The sequence below is a fragment of the Hemiscyllium ocellatum genome, chromosome 1 (assembly GCF_020745735.1).
Source record: "Hemiscyllium ocellatum isolate sHemOce1 chromosome 1, sHemOce1.pat.X.cur, whole genome shotgun sequence".
In the NCBI taxonomy this organism is placed as follows: domain Eukaryota; kingdom Metazoa; phylum Chordata; class Chondrichthyes; order Orectolobiformes; family Hemiscylliidae; genus Hemiscyllium; species Hemiscyllium ocellatum.
This window is the reverse complement of record NC_083401.1, coordinates 131,773,020-131,794,558: the sequence shown is the minus strand read 5'-3', so window position 1 is coordinate 131,794,558 and position 21,539 is coordinate 131,773,020. Positions and strand designations below refer to the sequence as shown.

Here is a 21,539-nt window from a genome sequence, read left to right as displayed (position 1 = left end):
TCTCCGTTCCTCCACCTCATTTCTCTGCTTCAATTCTCCTTTGAGATGCCCCTTAAATCCTTCATTTAATCAGGTTTTTGGTCACTTGTGTTTTTGGTCACCATTGCTTGTGTGTGGCTTGGTCTCAACTTTTATTTGGTAATCTTCCTGCTGAAAGTTTTACGACGTTAGGGGTAGATGGATGAGGTTGGATGGCTGGATGATATTGCTGATACCTCCCCATGATCCATTGACTCCAAAGTGATCATTCGCAATGCCTTCCACACTTTCTTACTAGGCTCTGTTAATACTTTGAGAAAGTGAAGATTGCAGATGCTGGAGATCAGAGTCGGAAAGCGTGGTGCTGGAAAAACACGGCAGGTCAGGCAGCATCCGAGGAGCTGGAGAATCAACATTTCAGGCACAAGGCATTGTCTCTCAATACTTTGTGTTAAGTATCATCAAACCCAGAAATCAAGCTGTTTTAAGTTCTGTCACTCTGTAGGACTACCCTGTCGTTCATTTTGAATGTCTGAATTTTGCCTTTCTACTTTTACACAGGGACACATTGTTCCTCAGTTTTCTTCGGCTATATTGGGAGAATTTAGTATTGTGATCACACTTTTGGCTTCAAGCCATTTGTACCTTGTTATGGTCTTGCCTCTTTGCTTGCTATTATATCACTGAAAGCATAACTTACAGTTTTGTTTGCCTCTGCACCTGTCTGTTTTTTATAGATCTCTCTTTGCATCTCAGAATAACCTTTTTAGTCCTCAATCTTTACTCATCAATCTGAATAAACAGCCAAATTACCCGGTGACTTTTCAATTGGACATTCAGCCTCTAGAGGGGAAGATGCAGGCTTTTTTGAAAAAGAAAATCCATTAGTTTCCCTTATAATGGGAGAGAACTGGAATACCTTTCAGTATTGGGAGGTTGCAGATTTTAAAATAATGCTCCCATTTTGAAAGCAACATGATACAATCACAAAAATATCAGAACCGTGGCTATCGTTATTTGTAAGTAGTGTAACAGTCAATGGAATCTTAGAAGTTAGTGATGAAAGTCATTAAATAGGCACTAACATATCAGTCGACTCTCCTGCTCCTTGGATGCTGCCCTGACCTGCTGGGCTTTTCCAGCAACACACTCTCGACGATTAATATATCAGTGTCGGCTAAGATCCTGCGGCTGTTCGTCTACTTAAGCTTGTGCTTTCATAGTTTGCAGAGAAAGGGAGACAGGGAACTATTCATGTGGACGATTTACTGTCGAGCAGGAATTCGCTACAGATCAGTGTGGACTGAAATACTAGATGCACCAGACAGTCACATACAAAATATATGTAATTTATAACATTTTTGGGATGTGCTGATATTCATTTTTAGGCGCTGACTTGTCCTAAACCAAAATTTTCATTCTTTTATTTTCTCATTTGGATCTGAGATTTTTACTGTCTCAATGTGCTGTTTTCTTCATTGGTACGGCAAGGATTGGAACCGCTGCCCAACACAACAACTGTTATGTGTGTGTGTGTGTATCAGGAGAGGGGGTGGGCGATAATTCCATTTGTCAGGCTTAGAACAGAAACAACAGAAAGACTTAACCAAGGCATAGGACCGGCAGGTGGACCCTCACCCTCTTGAATGATAATCACTGTTGGGTAAAAACAATGACTGCAGATGCTGGAAACCAGATTCTGGATTAGTGGTGCTGGAAAAGCACAGCAGTTCAGGCAGCATCCGAGGAGCAGCAAAATCGATGTTTCGGGCAAAAGCCCTTCATCAGAAATGAAGACAGAGTGCCTGAAGGGTGGAGAGATAAATTAGAGTGGAGTGGGGATGGGAAGAAAGTAGCATAAAACTTTGATGGAAATTTTTACCTGCAAATCCACCAATATCATTTATTGTATCTGTTGCACCCGATGTGGTCTCCTTTACACTGGGGAGACTGGACACCTCCTAGCAGAGCGCTTTAGGGATCATCTCTGGGACACCCGCACCAATCAACCACACTGCCCTGTGGCCCAACATTTCAGCTCCCCCTCCCACGCTGCTGAGGACATGAAGGTTCTTTACCTCCTTCACCACTGCTCCCTCACCACCCGATGCCTGGAGGAAGAACGCCTCATCTTCCACCTCGGAACACTTCAACCCCCAGGCACCAATGTGGACTTCAACAATTTCCTCATTTCCCCTTCCCCCACCTCACCCCAGTTCCAAACTTCCAGCTCAGCACTGTCCCCATGACCTGTCCTACCTGCCTATCTTCTTTTCCACCTATCCACTCCACCCTCCTCTCTGACCTATCACCTTCATCCCCACCCCCATCCACTCATTGTACTCTTTCCTACCTTCCCCCACCCTCCTCCCTGACCTATCACCTTCATCCCCATCCCATTCTCCTATTGTACTCTATGCTACTTTCTCCCCACCCCCACCCTCCTCTCATTTATCTCTCCACCCTTCAGGCTCTTTGTTTGTATTCCTGATGAAGGGCTTTTGCCGAAACGTCGATTTTACTGCTCCTCGGATATCTGGAAGTCTTGCTATGTGGTGATGAATTGAATAAAAGTAAAAATGTTCCTCCTTTTGGGATTCTCTTTAAATAACTCATTCGTGATTGAAGTCTCATGAATTTGATAGCTCTAAAGAATGGAATTTGACAGATGCAAAATATCTAAAACTAATTACCTGATCCGCGTACACATCTCTCTGTTTCTAACAGAGTTAGCTTGGGGTGGGTCCCCAGTCAGCTTTCAGGTCAGTAAAACATTTGAAGGTGGATGCATGCTTCTATTTGACATGGGTTTTCATTTTAAACATGGGAGGCTGGGTGTCCCAATGATTAGGAATTCTGAGAGGTTAGAGGAGGCATAGACAGGTGGCACCAAGAGGTACATGCATTTGCAACACCGCCTGAGGCCCACAAGGAGTTCTCCAATGACCTAATCTCATTACACGTTCCATGATACGCTGATACCAATCCAACAATCTCCTAACAATCTCCAAATCCTGTTGTCTTACACCTCCCCCCCTCAAACTGCTCCTATTTCTGATCGCCAACCTCCCACATTTCCAATGGCCACAATCTCATCTTGGATCTCTCCATCGACCCCCTGTTCCCCAGTCTCCATGGTCTAAACCTCATCTCAGATTTCCCTTTTCCTGATCTGACTCCTAAACATAATTTCCCCGGTCCAGTATCCAATTTACTGTGAATCATCCCTCACCTTCTTTCCCATCCAAGAGGAAGTGATTTGATGCCTAATTTCCGACGTGTAACTGGATAACCTGTTCTGATGGGTTTCCTGTCTGGAAATCCTGCCATCATTTCTCATTTCATAGCCCCAGGTAGATAGTGAGGCTAGACGCCTTTTAAAAGTGACAGAAAAGCTTTTGTATCTGTTTGGAATTATGACTAATGAAATGAACAGCAAGATGACACTTCCCAATTAATTTCAATTATTGGGTTATATTGTTTTTGTGTATAAATGGTAGCAGCCTCACCAAAGATTGATTTGTGGATATGACACCCTTTGAATAATATATCTCAACTGTTTGCATTTTTTTTTGTGTCTGTAATTCTACTCTGCCCTCACACTTTGGACAAATATAGCGTTCAGCACCAGAGCCAGTATGTGTGCAAGGCAAATGAGTCCAATGTGTTTTGGTGGGCCCTTTCTCAACACAAAGTTGCATATTTTATTTCAGAGAAATGAGGAGGTATTTCTGCCCTAAGGGTTGTGAATCTATGGTATTCTTTAACACAGAGGGCTGTTGAGGCTGGGTCACTGACACTCAGGAGAAAGTGAGGACTGCAGATGCTGGAGATCAGAGCTGAAAATGTGTTGCTGGAAAAAGCGCAGCAGGTTAGGCAGCATCCAAGGAGCAGGAGAATCGACGTTTCGGGCATGAGCCCTTCTTCAGGAATGGTCCTCCTGAAGAAGGGCTCATGCCCGAAACGTCGATTCTCCTGCTCCTTGGATGCTAACTGACCTGCTGCGCTTTCACTGACACTCAGGCCCACCTCAGTAGAATATAAATAATGCCACAGTGTATAGGGATGAACTCTATAACCCATCTAATCAATATGAGCATGGCTAATGTGATAATCCTCAGTTCATCTTAACTACCTTTTCCCCATAATCCTCAATTCCCTTACTGATTAAAAATCTGTCTCAGCCTTGAATATACTTGGATCAGTGGTGCTGGAAGAGCACAGCAGTTCAGGCAGCATCCAACGAGCAGCGAAATCGACATTTTGGGCAAAAGCCCTTCATCAGGAATAACAGCAGTGAGCCTGAAGCATGGAGAGATAAGCTTGGGGAGGTTGGGGGTGGGGAGAGAGTAGTACAGAGTACAATGGGTGAGTGGGGGAGGGGATGAAGGTGATAGGAGACGGGAGGAAAGGATGGAGTGGATAGGTGGAAAAGGAGCCAGGCAGGTCGGACAAGTCCGGTCAAGTCATGGGGACAGTGCTGAGCTGGAAGTTTGAAACTAAGATGAGGTGGGGGAAGGGGAAATGAGGAAACTGTTGAAGTCCACATTGATGCCCTGGGGTTGAAATGTTCCGAGGCAGAAGATGAGGCGTTCTTCCTCCAGGTGTCTGGTGGTGAGGGAGCAGCGGTGAAGGAGGCCCAGGACCTCCATGTCCTCAGCAGAGTGGGAGGGGGAGTTGAAATGTTGGGCCACGGGGCGGTGTGGTTGATCGGTGCGGGTGTCTCAGAGATGTTCCCTAAAGTGCTCTGCTAGGAGGCGTCCAGTTTCCCCAATGTAGAGGAGACCGCATTGGGAGCAATGGATACAATAAATGATATTAGTGGATGTGCAGGTAAAACCTTGGATGTGGAAGGCTCCTTTAGGGCCTTGGATAGAGGTGAGGGAGGAGGTGTGGGCACAGGTTTTACAGTTCCTGTGGTGGCAGGGGAAAGTGCCAGGATGGGAGGATGGGTCGTAGGGGGGCGTGGACCTGACCAGGTAGTCACGGAGGAAACGGTCTTTGCGGAAGGTGGAAAGGGGTGGGGAGGGAAATATATCCCTGGTGGTGGGGTCTTTTTGGAGGTGGCGGAAATGTCGGCGGATGATTTGGTTTATGCAAAGGTTTGTAGGGTGGAAGGTGAGCACCAGGGGTGTTCTGTCCTTGTTACGGTTGGCGGGGTGGGGTCTGAGGGCGGAGGTGCGGGATGTGGAGGAGATGCATTGGAGGGCATCTTTAACCACGTGGGAAGGGAAATTGTGGTCTCTAAAGAAGGAGGCCATCTGGTGTGTTCTATGGTGGAACTGGTCCTCCTGGGAGCAGATACGGTGGAAGCGGAGGAATTGGGAATACGGGATGGCATTTTTGCAAGAGATAGGGTGGGAAGAGGTGTAATCCAGGCAGCTGTGGGGGTCGGTGGGTTTGTAAAAAATGTCAGTGTCAAGTCGGTCATCATTAATGGAGATGGAGAGGTTCAGGAAGGGGAGGGAGGTGTCAGAGATGGTCCACGTAAATTTAAGGTCAGGGTGGAATGTGTTGGTGAAGTTGATGAATTGCTCAACCTCCTCGCGGGAGCACGAGGTGGCGCCAATGCAGTCATCAATGTAGTGGAGGAAGAGGTGGGGTGTGGTGTTGGTGTAATTACGGAAGATCAACTGTTCTACGTAGCCAACAAAGAGACAGGCATAGCTGGGGCCCATATATGTGCCCATGGCTACCCCTTTGGTCTGGAGGAAGTGGGAGGATTCAAAGGAGAAATTGTTAAGGGTGAGGACCAGTTCAGCCAAATGAGAGTGTCGGTGGAAGGGTACTGTTGGTGACAACTGGAGAAGAATAAACAGAGGGCTTGTAGGCCCTGGTCATGGTGGATGGCGGTGTAGAGGGATTGGATATCCATGGTGAAGATGAGGCGATGGGAGACGGGTAAACAGAAGTCTTGGAGGAGGTGGAGGGCGTGGGTGGTGTCTCGAACGTTTCCAGCGTCTGCAGTCATTGTTTTTACCTTGAATATACTTGACCCAGACTCAACAGCCCTCTGTGATATTCAAGGCTGAGACAGATTTTTAATCAGTAAGAGAACTGAGGATTAGGGGGAAAAGGTAAGTAAGTGGATCAGAGGATTATCACATTAGCCATGCTCATGTTGAATAGAGGGGCTGAATTGCCTACTTCTTCCCCATATACTATGGTATTGTATACATTCTACTGAGATGGGTCTGAGTGTCAGTGAACCTGGAGATATCACACAAGGGCTGTCCCATTAATCTCCCAAAATAGTTCTATAAATTATTTTTGCTGCTGCTGCTCTGTACCCTCTCTGCTTCTTGCTGCAAAGGTGACCTCTACTGTCCTCATCCATCACCACTCACCTCCTCCTGACCAAGCTCATCGTCACTTTGAACAACTTTCTCCTTTGATTCCTCTCTCTTTCCTGAGATCAAAACTGTGTCCCGCATCGGTCCCAGTGATGCCTACGTATTTATGGGATATGTGGAACATTCCTTGTTCCAGTCCTGCAATGGACCCAATCCACAACACTTTTTGAGGTATGTTGATGACATCGTTGGTGCTGCTTTCCTCTCTTGATCAGAATTGGAAAGGTTTATCAATTTCATTTCCAATTTTCACCCTGCTATCTCTGACTCCTCCCTCCCTTTCCTCGACATCTCTGTTTCCATTTCTGGGGATAGGCTGGCCACTAATATCCACTACAAACCACCGACTCCCATGGTTACCTTGACTATACATTATCTCACTCTGCTTTCTGTCAAGACCTTATTCCATTCTCCCAGTTTTGTCATCTTTACTGCATCCGTTCTGACGGTGCCACCTTCCTTCGGAGGGAATTGTCCACCTTTTCCCTCGACCAAGGATTCCCCATGAATGTAGCTGACAGGGCCCTCAGCCGGGTCCAACACAATTCCTGCACTTCGGTCCTCAGCCCCTCTCTTCCCTCCCACAGCAGCGATAGGGTCTCCCTCGTCCTTGCCTCCTATCCCACCAGCATCCACATCCAGAGAATCATTTGCTGCCATTTCCACAACCTCCAGATATATTCCTGCCTCCTCTGTGTCAGCCTTCCGCAGGGACCATTCACTCTGGGATACCCTGGTAAACTCCTCCTCTACTCCCAACATCTCCCCATGGTATCCTCCCCTGCGTTGCGGAAGGCACAACACTTGCCCATGTACTTCCTCCCTCCTCACTGTCCAAGGCCCTACACACACCTTCCAGGTGAAGCAATAATTTACCTGCAGTTCATTCAATCTACACTACAGCATTTGCTGCTCACCATGTGGTCCTCCCTACATTAGGGAATCGAAGTGTAGACTGGGTGACTGCTTTATAGAACACCTACATTCTGACTGCAAAAATTTCTCTGAGCTTCCCATTGCCTGACACTTTCAAACACCATTGTGCTGCCTGGTTAATGTCTCTGTCTCAGGCTTGCTGCAGTGTTCCAGCAAGGCTCAGCGGAAATTGGAAGAGCAGCATCTCATTTTCCACTCGGGCACCCTGTAACCTTTGGGATTTAATACTGAGTTCAATAATTTTAGAATCTGAACATCTCCTTCCATGTCCTTTACCCACACCCCAGGCCCTGTCATGACATGACTGCTTTCAATACAGCCAACCTCATTGCCTTCATTATTGCTTTTCTTTATCCCTGACTCACTATTAACCAACTCTTTGTCTTCTTGCTCTCTCTCTCTTTGGGCTCGGTTCCCATTTATCCACTTACTCCATTTCCTCCCCTCCCACTAACTTCAGCAAAGATAACTCCTTGCCCTGGGTACTGTCTGTTCCGAAGAAGGATCACTGGACTCGAAATGTAAATTCTGCTTTTCTGCCCACAGATGCTGCCAGATCTGCTGAGTTTCTCCAGTAATTTCTGTTTCTGTCACAAAGGTGGAAGCAGGTAGCCTTTGTGCTGCTGAGGACATCTGGGCAGGAACCCAGCTCTCGGTCAAGTAGAATGCTTATGTCCTGGTTCAGCTTGAAGCAGTGGCTCTGAAAAGGAGTGAGGAAACAGAACCTGTGATTCATGCTGAAGATTTGACTTTCTCTGTGTTTAAACAGATGGAATTGCAGCTCAGTCAGGACTGACTCCCTGGCTGTGCAAGTACAGAAGCAGTGGAGTGATCTGACTGTATTGCCAGAAAGGTAGAACCAGGTGTTACCAGTGTCTGTGTAGAACCTAAAACCTTTTTTAGAGTATGGGAGACAGGCATTACAAGGAAACTACTTGCATAAGCGAATATTTGAGGCTTTGGTCTTTTTAAACGAGTCAAGAAGTAATGTGATCCCCGCTTGTCAAGCTGATGGATGTCCCTGCTTGGAAGAGGAACAAATGGATAGTTTGCTAATTTCACACTTCTGCCTGCAAGGAGCACATAATGGAAATTTGGGAATAGGTGGTGGATGAGTTTCTGACCATGACTTAAAACATTCAAGATGCATCCTCTATAGTGTAACCCTCTGCACTGCCAATCAGGACTGCTAGCACCCCTGATGGAAAGTGATGATTCCTCACTCCACTCAAAGCAGAATAAAAGTGAGTCACTAAATTTTATATTCACCTCCCAGTTCCAAAGTTGAGCACAAAAATCAAGGTTGATACTCTACTGCAGCACTGAGGGAATACTGCATGTTGGAGTGTCATATTCTGAATAAGATGTTAAAGCAAGGTCCAATTTCCACCCCATCCCCCTCAAACCCATGGCCAGAACAACAAATTCCATGCCACCATTTTGATGAGGGGGAGCACTTATCTCCAGTGTCCTAGCCAGTATTTACCCCTCAGTCAACATCACAAAATGGATTGTTCTGGTCAACAGTGTACTTCTGTGTTTGGGAGCTTGCTTTGTGCAATTTGGCACCAGTGAAGGTTCAATGCACTTGCCTCCATGACAATTGCTCTACAAAGAGAGATAGAGCAAACTGGGCCTGTATTGTCTACAGTTTTGAACAACGGGAGGTGATCTCATTGAAATCTACAAACTCCATAAAGAGTGTTGGGGGTCAGGAAGAGATCAGGGGATAGTGTGGGTAAAAGGCATTGAAGTGTTCAATCAGTCAGAGTTGCGTTAACCTGTGGAAAAACTTTGCTAGGCTGAATGGCCTACTCCTATTCCTATGTTTTGATGCTTTATTTCCTACATTTAATGGTGACTGTACCTTAAAGGTTCTTCATTGATAATAGAATCATAAAATCCCTACAGTGTGGAAACAGGCCATTTGGCCCAACAAGTGCATTTATTTCCTTGGAAGGGGCCTAACAGGGAAGGCAGATGAACTCGGGGCATGGTTAGGAACATGGGACTGGGATATCATAGCAATTACAGAAACATCACTCAGGGATGGTCAGGAATGGCAGCTTAATGTTCCAGGATACAAATGCTACAGGAAGGATAGAAAGGGAGGCAAGAGAGGAGGGGGAGTGGTGTTTTTGTAAGGGATAGCATTACAGCTGTGCTGAGGGAGGATAATCCAGGGAAGTTATTTGGGTGGAACTGAGAAATAACAAAGAGATGAGCAACTTATTGGGATTGTATTCTAGACCCCCTAATAGTCAGGGGGAAATTGAGAAACAAACTTGTTAGGAGAACTCGGCTATCTATGAGAATAATAGGGTGGTTATGGTAAGGGATTTTGACTTTCCAAACACAGACTGGGACTGCCATAGTGTGAAGGGTTTAGACGGAGAGGAATTTGTTAAGTGTGTACAAGAAAGTTTTCTGATTCAGTATGTGGATGTACCAACTAGAGAAGGTGCAAAATTTGACCTACTCTTGGGAAATAAGGCAGGGCAGGAGACTGAGGCGTCAGTGGGGGAGCATTTGGGAACAGCGACCATAATTCCATTAGATTTAAAATACTGATGGAAAAGGACAGACCAGATCTAAAAGGTAAAATTCTAAATTGGAGAAAGGCTAATTTTGACGGTATTAGGCAAGAACTTTCAAAAGCTGATCAGGGACAAATATTCGCAGGTAAAGGGACGGCTAGAAAATGGGAAGCCTTCAGAAATGAGATAACGAGAATCCAGAGAAAGTATATTCCTGTCAGGGTGAAAGGAAAGGCTGGTAGGTTTAGGAAATGCTGAATGACTAAAGAAATTGAGGGTTTGGTTAAGAAAAAGAAGGAAGCATATGTAAGGTATAGACAGGATAGATCGAGTGAATCCTTAGAAGAGTATAAAGGATGTAGGAGTATACTTAAGAGAGAAATCAGGAGGGCAAAAAGAAGACATGAGATAGCTTTGGCATATAGAATTAAGGAGAATCCAAAGGGTTTTTACAAATACATGAAGGATAAAAGTGTAACTGGGGAGAGAATAGGGTTCCTCAAAGTTCAGCAAAGCAGACTTTGTGTGGAGCCACAGAAAATGGGGGAGATACTAAATTATTATTTTGCATCAGTATTTACTGTGGAAAAAGATATGGAAGATACAGACTATAGTGAAATAGATGGTGACAACTTGCAAAATGTCCATATTACAGAGGAGGAAGTGCTGGATGTCTTGAAATGCATAAAGGTGGATAAATCCCCAGGACCTGATTAGGTGTACCCTAGAACTCTGTGGGAAGCTAGGGAAGTGATTGCTGGGCCTCTTGCTGAGATATTTGTATCATCGATAGTCACAGGTGAGGTGTCACAAGACTGAAGGTTGGCAAACGTGGTGTCACTGTTTAAGAAGAGTGGTAAGGACAAGCCAAGGAACTATAGACCAGTGGGCCTGATGTCGGTGGTGGGCAAGTTGTTGGAGGGAATCCTGAGGGACAGGATGTAGACGTATTTGGAAAGGCAAGGACTGATTAGGGATAGTCGACATGGCTTTGTGCATGGGAAATCATGTCTCACAAACTTGATTGAATTTTTTGAAGAAATACCAAAGAGGATTAATGAGGGCAGAGCAGAGGATGTGATCTATGTGGATTTCAGTAAGGCGTTCGACGAGGTGCCTCATGGGAGACTGATTAGCACAGAATACAGGGAGAACTAGCCATTTGGATACAGAATTGGATCAAAGGTAGAAGATAGAGGGTGGTGGTGATGGGTTGTTTTTCAGACTGGAGCCTGTGACCAGTGGAGTGCCACAAGGATCGGTGCTTTTTGTCATTTACATAAATAATTTGGATTGAGCATAAGAGGCACAGTTAGTAAGTTTGCAGATGACACCAACAATAGGAGGTGTGGTGGACAGTGAAGAAGGTTACCTCAGATTACAACAGGATCTTGACCAGATGGGCCAATGGGCTGAGAAGTGGCAGATGGAGTTTAATTCAGATAAATGCGGGGTGCTGCATTTTGGGAAAGCAAATCTTAGCAGGACTTATACACTTAATGGTAAGGTCCTAGGGAGTGTTGCTGAACAAAGAGACCTTGGAGTGCAGGTTCATAGCTCCTTGAAAGTGGAGTCTTGGGTAGATTAGATTAGATTACTTACAGTGTGGAAACAGGCCCTTTGGCCCAACAAGTCCACACTGACCCGCCGAAGCGCAACCCACCCATACCCCTACATTTACCCCTTACCTAACACTACGGGCAATTTAGTACGGCCAATTCACCTGACCCGCACATCTTTGGATTGTGGGAGGAAACCGGAGCACCCGGAGGAAACCCACGCAGACACGGGGAGAACGTGCAAACTCCACACAGTCAGTCGCCTGAGTCGGGAATTGAACCCGGGTCTCTGGCGCTGTGAGGCAGCAGTGCTAACCACTGTGCCACCGTGCCGCCCATAATAGGATAGTGAAGAAGGCGTTTGGTATGCTTTCCTTTATTGGTCAGAGTATTGAGTACAGGAATTGGGAGGTCATGTTGTGGCTGTACAGGACATTGGTTAGGCCATTGTTGGAATATTGCATGCAATTCTGATCTCCTTCCTATCGGAAAGATGTTGTGAAACTTGAAACGATTCAGAAAAGATCTACAAGGATGTTGCCTGGGTTGGAGGATTTGAGCTATAGGGAAAGACTGAACTGGCTGGCTTTGTTTTCCCTGATGTGTCGAAGGCTGAAGGGTAACCTTATAGAGGTTTACAAAATTATGAGGGGCATGGATAGGGTAAATAGGCAAAGTCTTTTCCCTGGGGTCAGGGAGTTCAGAACCAGAGGACATTGGTTTAGGGTGAGAGGGGAAAGATATAAAAGAGACCCAAAGGGCAATTTTTTCATGCAGAGGGTGGTACGTGTATGGAATGAGCTGCCAGAGGAAGTGGTGGTGGCTGGTACAATTGCTACATTTAAGAGGCATTGGGATGGGTATATGAATACGTAGGGTTTGGAGGGATATGGGCTGGGTGCTGGCAGGTGGGACCAGATTGAGTTAGGATATCTGGTCGACATGGGCGGGTTGGACTGAAGGGTCTGTTTCCATGTTGTGCATCTCTATGACTCTATGACTCTAAGTCCATACTGAACCTCCAAAGAGTATCCAACCCAGACCAATTCTCCAACCCTACTACATTACTCTAGCTGGTTGTTTTTTTATTCAGCGTCAGACTTTTTGATTACTCTACATTTCCCCTGACTAAAGCACCTACCCAACACATCCCTAAACACCTGGCACGACCAGTTCACCTAACCTGCACATCTTTGGGACTGTCGGAAGAAACCAGAGTGAGCACCCAGACAAAACCCACACAGACACGGGAAGAATGAGGTATTTGGGACATCTGGTGTTCACAAAAGGGTCTTTATACTTGTGAGTCTCTCTTCAGCAGTACTTAAAATCTCAATTATCTGACATTTGTCTAAGTGAGCATTGAATTGGGGCTGATTTTATGTAGTGGGCCCATTTCCACTGGGAATGGCATTTAAAATATTCACATAGACCTTTACAGGTAACAGAAAAAAACAGAAATACACTGATGACCCGAATAATCTATTTTGTGATGTTGACTGAGGGATAAATATTGACTAGGACACAGGAGACAAGTGCTCCCTCTCATCAAAATGGTGACATGGGATTTGTTTATCTGCCCACAGGGAGGGGTGATGGAGCCTTGCTTTAACATCTTATTCAGAAGCTGACCCTCCAACTTACAGTACTCCCTCAATGCTCCAGTAATGTCAACCTCAACTTTTGTACTCAACCTCGGAACTGGGGCTTGAACCTACGAATTTATGTGTGGCTGGGACCCAGGGATAAAAACCTGGTTTCTGAATCAATGCATATCCCATTTTTCATTGCTGAGGGCTGCGAAAGAGTGTCCTTTCTTGACAAATAGCTTAGTTGATTGGCAGACAAAACCATAATGAGCAATAAACTATTATATTCATATTGCTCATATCAGTAACATCTGTCTATATTTTATAATTGGTCAGCTCTGGAATTCCTTTGAAATGATTACTATTAAAAATTTTTGATCATTTGTTAATGTTTCAGTTGCAATTTTAACTGAACCTGGCTCCTAAATCCTTCCAAGTTCGAATAACAGAAACATGATTAAATTGTGCTACTTAATTAAACGTTAAATTCTTCAGATTAATGTCTGCTACAACTTGGCAGTTCAGCCTTTCCACGTATTAAATTGAGAGATCAGCTAAAGTGACAGCTCTCTTTGTCATCCTTCAATCTCATCGGAGAGGCAACAACTATTATAATTTAATTAAATTCAACCAAGGTTACGAGATTGATAGCTGCAATTTCCTATACCACTCTCAGGATCATTACATATATTTGGTCCTTGTGGCCGAAAAACACTAAACTTGTTTATGGACAGTGGTATTCTGAGTTCCAAGGGAAATCAGAGCTCCACTTTACATGGTCTGTGTCTGCTGGCTGAAGAATAGTCATGTTGGTTTCAAAATGGTAATTGTTTTTCTTTAAACAGATGCTAGGAGGAAGTGAGGACTGTAGCTGCTGGAGATTAGAGTCGAGAGTGTGATGCTGGAAAAGCACAGCCGGTCAGGCAGCGTCTGAGGAGCAGGAAAATCGACGTTTCTGGCATAAGCCCTGATGAAGGGCTTATGCCCGTAACGTGATTCTCCTGCTCCTCGGATGCTACCTGACCTGCTGTGCTTTTCCAGCACCACACTCTCGCCTTTAAACAGATGCTATCAAACCTGCCGAGATTCACTAGCACTTTTAGCTTCAAAAATTATTTTGTTTGCATGTATTATTATCCCAAGCCTATTCAACATAATGTATTCCAACTGGCATGTATCTGTCTTTATTTTTCAGCAGGGCATAACTACATTGTTGCTTTTCTTTGGAAGCTGTTGAGGGTGGAATTTTATGTTTGTGTGCTTGCATTCCATATTTGTAGTTCGTTAATTCCTGGTTTGCTTGTGCAGGCCATGCCCCAGAGAAGTATATCTGAAGTTTCTTTGGTTAATTAGGCAGTCAACAGGCATTGAAACCCATCACCATTTCCAAATCAGGGTGTTGGTTCTTTTAGATGACATTCACTCCTTCACCAACACAAAACACACGAGCTGCTCATTCACTGTTTGCAAGGCCTTGTCACTTCAGCAAAGACAGTGATCAATTTGGATGCATTAGGCTGGATTTGATCCGCCCTCTCGTGGTGGTTTGAGAGTTTGGGGGCAGGGTGCAGGGCCCATGCAATGGTGAGGAAGGGTGGCCCAATAGGTGGAGTAACCGTCATCTTATCAGCAGCAGGGAAGGTTGATAATGGGCCACCCACCGAGAAGATGAAGGGTTTTTGCCCGAAACGTCGATTTCCCTGCTCCTCGGATGCTGCCTGAACTGCTGTGCTTTCCCAGCACCGCTCTAATCTAGAATCTGGTTTCCAGCACCCACCTAGAAGGCCAGTTGAATCACTCAACAGGCCAAGAGGAACCTCTTCCTATCAGCAGTGAAATTTCACTACCACTTGGAGAGACCACTTGCTAAAACCTATAAGTGGCCCATGTGGAGCCTCTGCAATTCCCTATCCTAACTATGATGATTGCCAGATCTTTGATGATTCCTGATGAAGGGCTTATGCCCGAAACGTCAAATTTCCTGTTCCTTGGATGCTGCCTGACCTGCTGCACTTTTCCAGCAACACATTTTCAGCGCTGATTACCAGATCTTGTCAGACTCCACATCCCTTGTGAGGAGAGTGCCTTGCTCCTATAGAAACGCACAGAGAGCATAGGAGCAAGAGTAGGCTCTTTGGCCCCTTGAGCCTGCTCCATCACTCAATATGATCATGGCTGATCATCGAGCTCAATCCCCTAAGCCTACCTTTCCCCCCATACCACCTGATTCCTTTAGCCATGAGGTAGATCTACCACTTTCTCAAAAACACATAATGTTTTGGCCTCGATCACTTTTCTGTGGTATTGAGTTCCACAGACCCATCACTCTCCAGGTGAAGAAATTTCTCCTCATCTCAGTCCTATAAGGTTTATAGGTTCCTTATCATTAAACAATGATTTCTGGTCTGGACTCCCCAACATTGGGAACGCCCTCCCTGCGGTTCTATCCTCATCCTGTTAGAATTTTATAGGCTTCGATGAGATTCCCTCCCTCATTCTTCTATACTCTAATGAATACAATCCTAACTGAATCAGTCTCTCCTCAAAAATCAGTTCTGCCATCCCAGAATGCCGATGGCATCATCTCTGCTATGTGCAGATCCAGCAGTGACCACTGCTTCTGTTGGTGATGCTGAACTGTTGGCCCGACAATTGGTCAGGTGCCCTTGCTTTTTAATTTGTTTTGAGGCTATGGTCTTCACTGGATGTATCTGCATTGAGTACCTGTTATGTAATTGTCCTCACGAAAGTGATGGTGAGCCGTGTTGTATATACACTACAGTGCTGTTTTGGAGGGTGTTCCAGGATTTAAACGCAATGACAGTGAAGGAATGGCATATATTTCGAAGTCCAGATGGTGTGTAGGTTAAGAGGGGAGCTTGCATACTGTGGTGTTCCCACTTATTTGCTGTTCTTGTCCCTGTAGGTGGTATTGGTTGTGGTTTTGGAGTTCCTGTCTAAGTGCTTTGTTAATGTTTACTGAGCATCTTGTCTGCTGCTTTTGAGCGTCGGTGGTGGAGGGAGCGGATGTTTGGTGATGTGGTGGGTTGCTTTGTCCTGAATGATGTCAAGCTTCCCAAGTATTAGAGCTGTGCCCATGCAGGCCACTGGGGAGTATCCCCGTAACACTTGGAGCAGGATCTTGTCCTCCAGCTAGATGGGATTCCCAGTGGCTAATAATCAGTTGTGGATTGTTGAACAAATGTGGCCAGTGGTCCCACAGAGAGTTGAAGTGGGCCTGTGGTTTCTGAGGCAGTGAATTTCACAGGCTCTCCAGGATCTGTCCTCAGGACCCCTGTCACCCTGACTAAACTCTGACCAGTAATTGTTTCAGTTCATAGAATTGTACAGCAAAATGCTTTGCAATGGCCTGAGGATATGAAGTCCTCTTTATGAATGCAAATACTAGTTAATCTGTTTTTGTGCTATTGGCCGTGAGATAATGGGAAACTCCCTTGCTTTTCTTCAAAAAACACAATAAGATCTTTTAAGTCCATCTGAGCAGCCAACTGGAGCCTCGGTTTCAAGCTTCATTGAAATGGCAAAATGCCTCTAAAAAACAGCCCGCACAATATCCCACTGAAATGTGAGAGCATTACCACCAACCTGAAATGCATGACTGATAATTAAAATAAAACTTCTCTCAGTTTCTTTCAGCTGATACAAGTATGTGAACAGACGAGAGGCTGGACCAGCCGCTATCTCTGGACAAGCTGACCAAGGCCCTCGAGTCCTTCGAAAAGAATAAAACTCCCGGATGCGATGGCTTACCGGTCGAGCTCTATTCCACTCTGTGGGACTTGATTGGCCAGGACCTGCTGGAAGTGTATGTCAGTATGCTTCGGGCAGGTACCATGAGTGAATCCATGAGGAAAAGCATCATCACCCTTATCTACAAGCGGAAAGGGGAGAGGGAGGAATTCAAAAATTGGAGACCAATCACACTGTTGAATGCGGATTACAAAATCCTGTCAAAGGTAATCGCCAACCGGGTCAGGTCTGCTCTGGGGTCGGTGATTCACCCCGACCAAACCTGTGCTGTGCCGGGCAGGAAGATCACTGAGAGTCTCGCACTCCTCAGGGATACGATCGCCTACGTGCAGGACAGAGGGCTGGACACCTGCCTGATCAGCCTGGACCAGGAGAAAGCCTTTGACAGGATATCACACAGGTATATGAGAGATGTTCTCTCCAAAATGGGCTTTTGGGAGGGAATCTGCAATTGGATCAGACTGCTCTACACCAACATTTTCAGTGCAACCTCAATCAATGGGTGGGAATCAGATAGCTTCCCAGTCAGATCTGGAGTCAGGCAGGGCTGCCCTCTCTCTCCTGCCTTATTTGTGTGCTGCATAAAGCTATTTGCTGAGTCCATCAGGAAGGATGCGAACCTGAGAGGGGTGACTATTCCTGGCAGCGGAAGCCTGCAGGTTAAGGCCTCCCTGTACATGGATGACGTCGCCGTTCTCTGCTCGGATCCGCTGTCAGTGCGCAGACTCATGTGCAATTGTGACCAGTTTGAGCAGGCCTCGGGGGCCAAGGTAAACCGAGGCAAGAGCGAGGCCATGCTCTTTGGGAACTGGGCCGACCAATCCTTGATCCCTTTCACTGTCAGGACCGACCACCTGAAGGTGCTGGGTATTTGGTTCGGGGGGGGCTGGGGCATGCGCCAAGTCTTGGGAGGAGTGTATCAGCAAAGTGAGGCAGAAACTGGGCAGATGGAAGCTACGGTCGCTCTCCATCGTGGGAAAAAACCTGGTCATCAGGTGTGAGGCACTGTTATTGCTGTTGTACGTGGCACGGGTCTGGCCTATTCCCAGACCTGTGCCGCTGCAGTCACCCGGGCCATCTTCCAGTTTATATGGAGTTCAAAGATGGACAGGGTACAAAGGGACTCGCTGTACAAAGATCTGGGCAACGGGGGAAAAAATACACCCAATGCCACCCTCACCCTGATGGCCACCTTTGTGTGTGGCTGCATCAAGCTGTGCGTGGATCCCCGGTACGCAAACACCAAGTGTCACTACGTACTGAGGTTCTACCTGTCCCCGGTGTTGTGAAGGATGGGCCTGGCCTCACTGCCGCGGAACGCTCCAAGTAGTTGGACCATTCTGTGTCACCTATCCTTCGTGGAGAAGTTTATGAAGAAAAACAGCTTTGACCACAAGTCCATCAGGAAGTGGTCAGCACGTAGTGTCCTCGAGACTCTTCGGGAAAAGGAGAGGGCGGATCCTATCGAGCGGTTCCCTGAGCAGACTGTCAAAGCCATTTGGCAGAATGCCTCATCGCCAGAACTTTCCAACAAGCACCAAGACATGGCTTGGCTGGTGGTGAGAAGGGCTCTGCCTGTGAGATCTTTTATGCACGCCCGGCCTCTCAGCCGCACCGCATGCTGCCCTCGAAGGGTGAGACTGTCACACACCTCCTTCTGGAATGTGCCTATGCAGAGGAAGTCTGGAGAGGAATGCAGTGGTGTTTGTCGAGGTTCGTCCCGAGCAGCGCCGTGACGCGGGACTCCGTGCTGTACGGCCTGTTCCCCGGGACGCACACCGAGACGAACATCAATTGTGCCTGGAGGATCATCGACGCGATGAAGGACGCTCTCTGGGCGGTCCGAAACCTATTGATCTTCCAGCAGAAGGAGTTGACCCCGACTGAGTGTTGCAGACTGGCACATTCCAAGGTCGAGGCCTACGTGTTGAGGGACGCGCTGAAGTTGGGACAACTGCCACCAATGCGCGGTGGGGAAAGACCACTGTGTAACATCTGCCTGCCTAAAGAAGAACAGGGGGCCCATGCAGTCGTTTGGGCTCTGCTGGCACCTCAGCTCAAAATGTAATCGTACCGACCTGTAAATAGGAGTGATTACTCTGTTTCAGTATGCAAAGAAAGGGAATGTTTACTTATGCACGGCATGTCCAGTTGTATAGATCAAAGTATTTATGAATAAAGTATATTTTTGAAATAAAAAGCAGTTTTCAGGTTGACATCAAGTTTCCAATGTATTCACCATTATAACCTTGTTATATGAGCTGGAGCAGACCTGGAGTCTTGCATGTGTGGAAAGGTGCATATGTTTGACTTTAGTAGGTACCACACATTGCATACAATACAAAACAAGAAAGCCTTATTTCCTGAGTTTCCTTGATGCATCTATAAGCCATTCCAAATACTCTCTGACTCCTATTCTGTTGTACATGAACATTATGTCGACGGTAATGGATATTTAGGAGTGGTTATGAGACAGTAATCTAATTATGGATTCAGATCATATCATAAACCACGAGAGCAAAGCTTTGAGCCATTTATAACTGTCATCTGAATCGAAATGAGATTATCTCTCTGAATATATACACTCAATGGATATATTATGTGGAGTAGAATTTACTGTGGATTGTACAGGCTGATTTTATTTAGGTTTAGGTTCATTTTAATCCTCTCAACCAGAGCCAACTCTGGCACCTGGATTTAGATAATATGTATGTAATCTCTGTGTGGTCTGCATAGTCTGTCTGCAGTTTGTACATTTCGCCTCATCATTGTGTGATGAAATTTACTCTGAAGGATTAAATGTTGCATTGGTACAGCTGCAATGTTACAGAGGAACAATCTTTTACAGATGCCTTGGCCAGTATATACAATGCACAGCAGCTAAATATCATTGTGCACCCAATATCGCCTCCCTCTCATTCATGGTGATAACCATAATGGTGGCTTCTAGATTAGAGTGATGCTGGAAAAGCAAAGCAGTTCAGGCAGCATCCGAGGAGCAGGAAAATCGAGGTTTTGGGCACCTACTCCTCGGATGCTGCCTGAACTGCTGTGCTTTTCCAACACCACTCTAATCTAGAACCTGGTTTCCAGCATCTGCAGTCCTTGTTTTTACCTAGTTGATTTTAACCATAATGGTGGCACCTATTGGCAAGAAGAGAAATCAAAATTGCAGTGGCAAAAAAAAAATTGAGTGGTGAGGCAACAGCAGTAAATGTAGAAAAAAGCAAAGGCAGCATTATACAATATAAGGAAGAGAAAGTTTTAAGAAGCCTAACATAACCCGAGGAGTTCAACTGAATAATTAAACTGAGTTTTTCTTCTAGCTTTGATTTCAATAGAATGCTCAGTTTTGTAATAGTTTTGGACACATTTCAAGCTGTCTTTGTACAGTTGACATAATTATGAAGACACTGATAAATTACCAGTCTTGGCTAGTTGCTATTGTATTTGCTGCATGGTTTTACCATTGTAAGTCTCTCACCACACATGAGAGGTTCAGCTGGGAAAACCCTTGAGTGAAATAATGAACTGGCTGCACATGTACATTCTTGAATTCATCAAGTACTGGACCAGTTACAAATTCCTCTTGGATCTACCTTATCTTTACTCAGCTCTGGTAATTCTGAGAGTAACAATCTGGCGAGACTTCAACATTACGAGGTATGAGAATAGAACTGCTAGTCTCGTTGCAAGTTGCAGTGGGACTGTGGATGTTAACTGCGATCCTCAGCCCACCCAGCTGTGGAAATCTGTGTTTGCTGCCAACACTGAAGGTTGAGAATCTAAAGTGGGCGGCAGGAAGAATAAAACAAAAAAAGAAATGGTGTGGTTCAGTCATGTTGCTGTTGTTCTGATGGGCGTTCAAGAATAAATCCCTTCTTTCATTCTTTTCCTTACCATCCATTCCAGCTTACTCAGCAGAATGTTCAGAGGGTGAAGTAACAGAATCATAGTTTAGGATGTGTGCCACAGGGACATGTAGGAAGATTTATATAAGGAGCCGCTGATGGCTCTGACAGGTGAGGAATCATTGTCTCTCGTACAGATGGCATTGAGAGATGAGAGACTCTACATGGAAGTGAAAGATCATTTCTGTGGCAAATGTGCATTTGCAGAGAAGCAACGTTCTGATTTCAGGCTTCAAGAGTTCCAGTCTAATAGTTATTTTACCACCTGACATTGTTGACAATGCCTTTCTGAACCAAGCGGTAGCATCCATTTTAAAAATCCCCACCTTTTCTACCATTTCTTTGCCACTTGCTGAGATTCCAGACTGATGATATGAGGAAATCCCTGGGCGAAAGTAATCTTTCAACTATTCGTAATGGTGCTTCACCTTTGACGAGGGTAAGTTGGGTACAGGATAAATTGGGCTACGTCCCTTAATCTCTTTGCTAATGTGTCAACAGCTAGACCCCATCACCAACATCATCCTTAAACACTTCCGCCAACTCCAACTAGACCCCACCATTCCCTTCACCAGTCCTTGTGCAAGGCAGAGAGGGGTGGGGAGTGGAAGATGTTCTTGGTGGTGGGGTCTAGTTGGAGTCTCTACCCACCAACCCTCCTGAACACCCAATACCTTCCCCTGCAGCCGGAAAAGATGCAAAACCTGCCATACACCATCCCCTCGCCTCCATCCAGGGCCCCAAACAGCCCTTCCAGATGAGACAGAGGTTCACCTGCCTCTCTTCCAATCTAATTTACTGCAGCAGGTGCTCCCAATGTGGTCTTCTCTACATTGGGGAGACCAAATGTAAACTTAGGGACTGGTTTGCCAAGCATCTCGGCTGGGCCCACAGGGGTTGACCA

The 21,539-nt window shown here is 45.8% G+C and overlaps 1 protein-coding gene across 3 annotated transcripts in view; it reads left to right on the top strand.

The window, feature by feature from the left end:
• The window catches only part of arhgap24 (Rho GTPase activating protein 24), a 452,465-nt gene that overhangs the window by 114,170 nt on the left and 316,756 nt on the right, over positions 1-21,539 (top strand). The gene's annotated exons all lie outside the window — the stretch shown is intronic.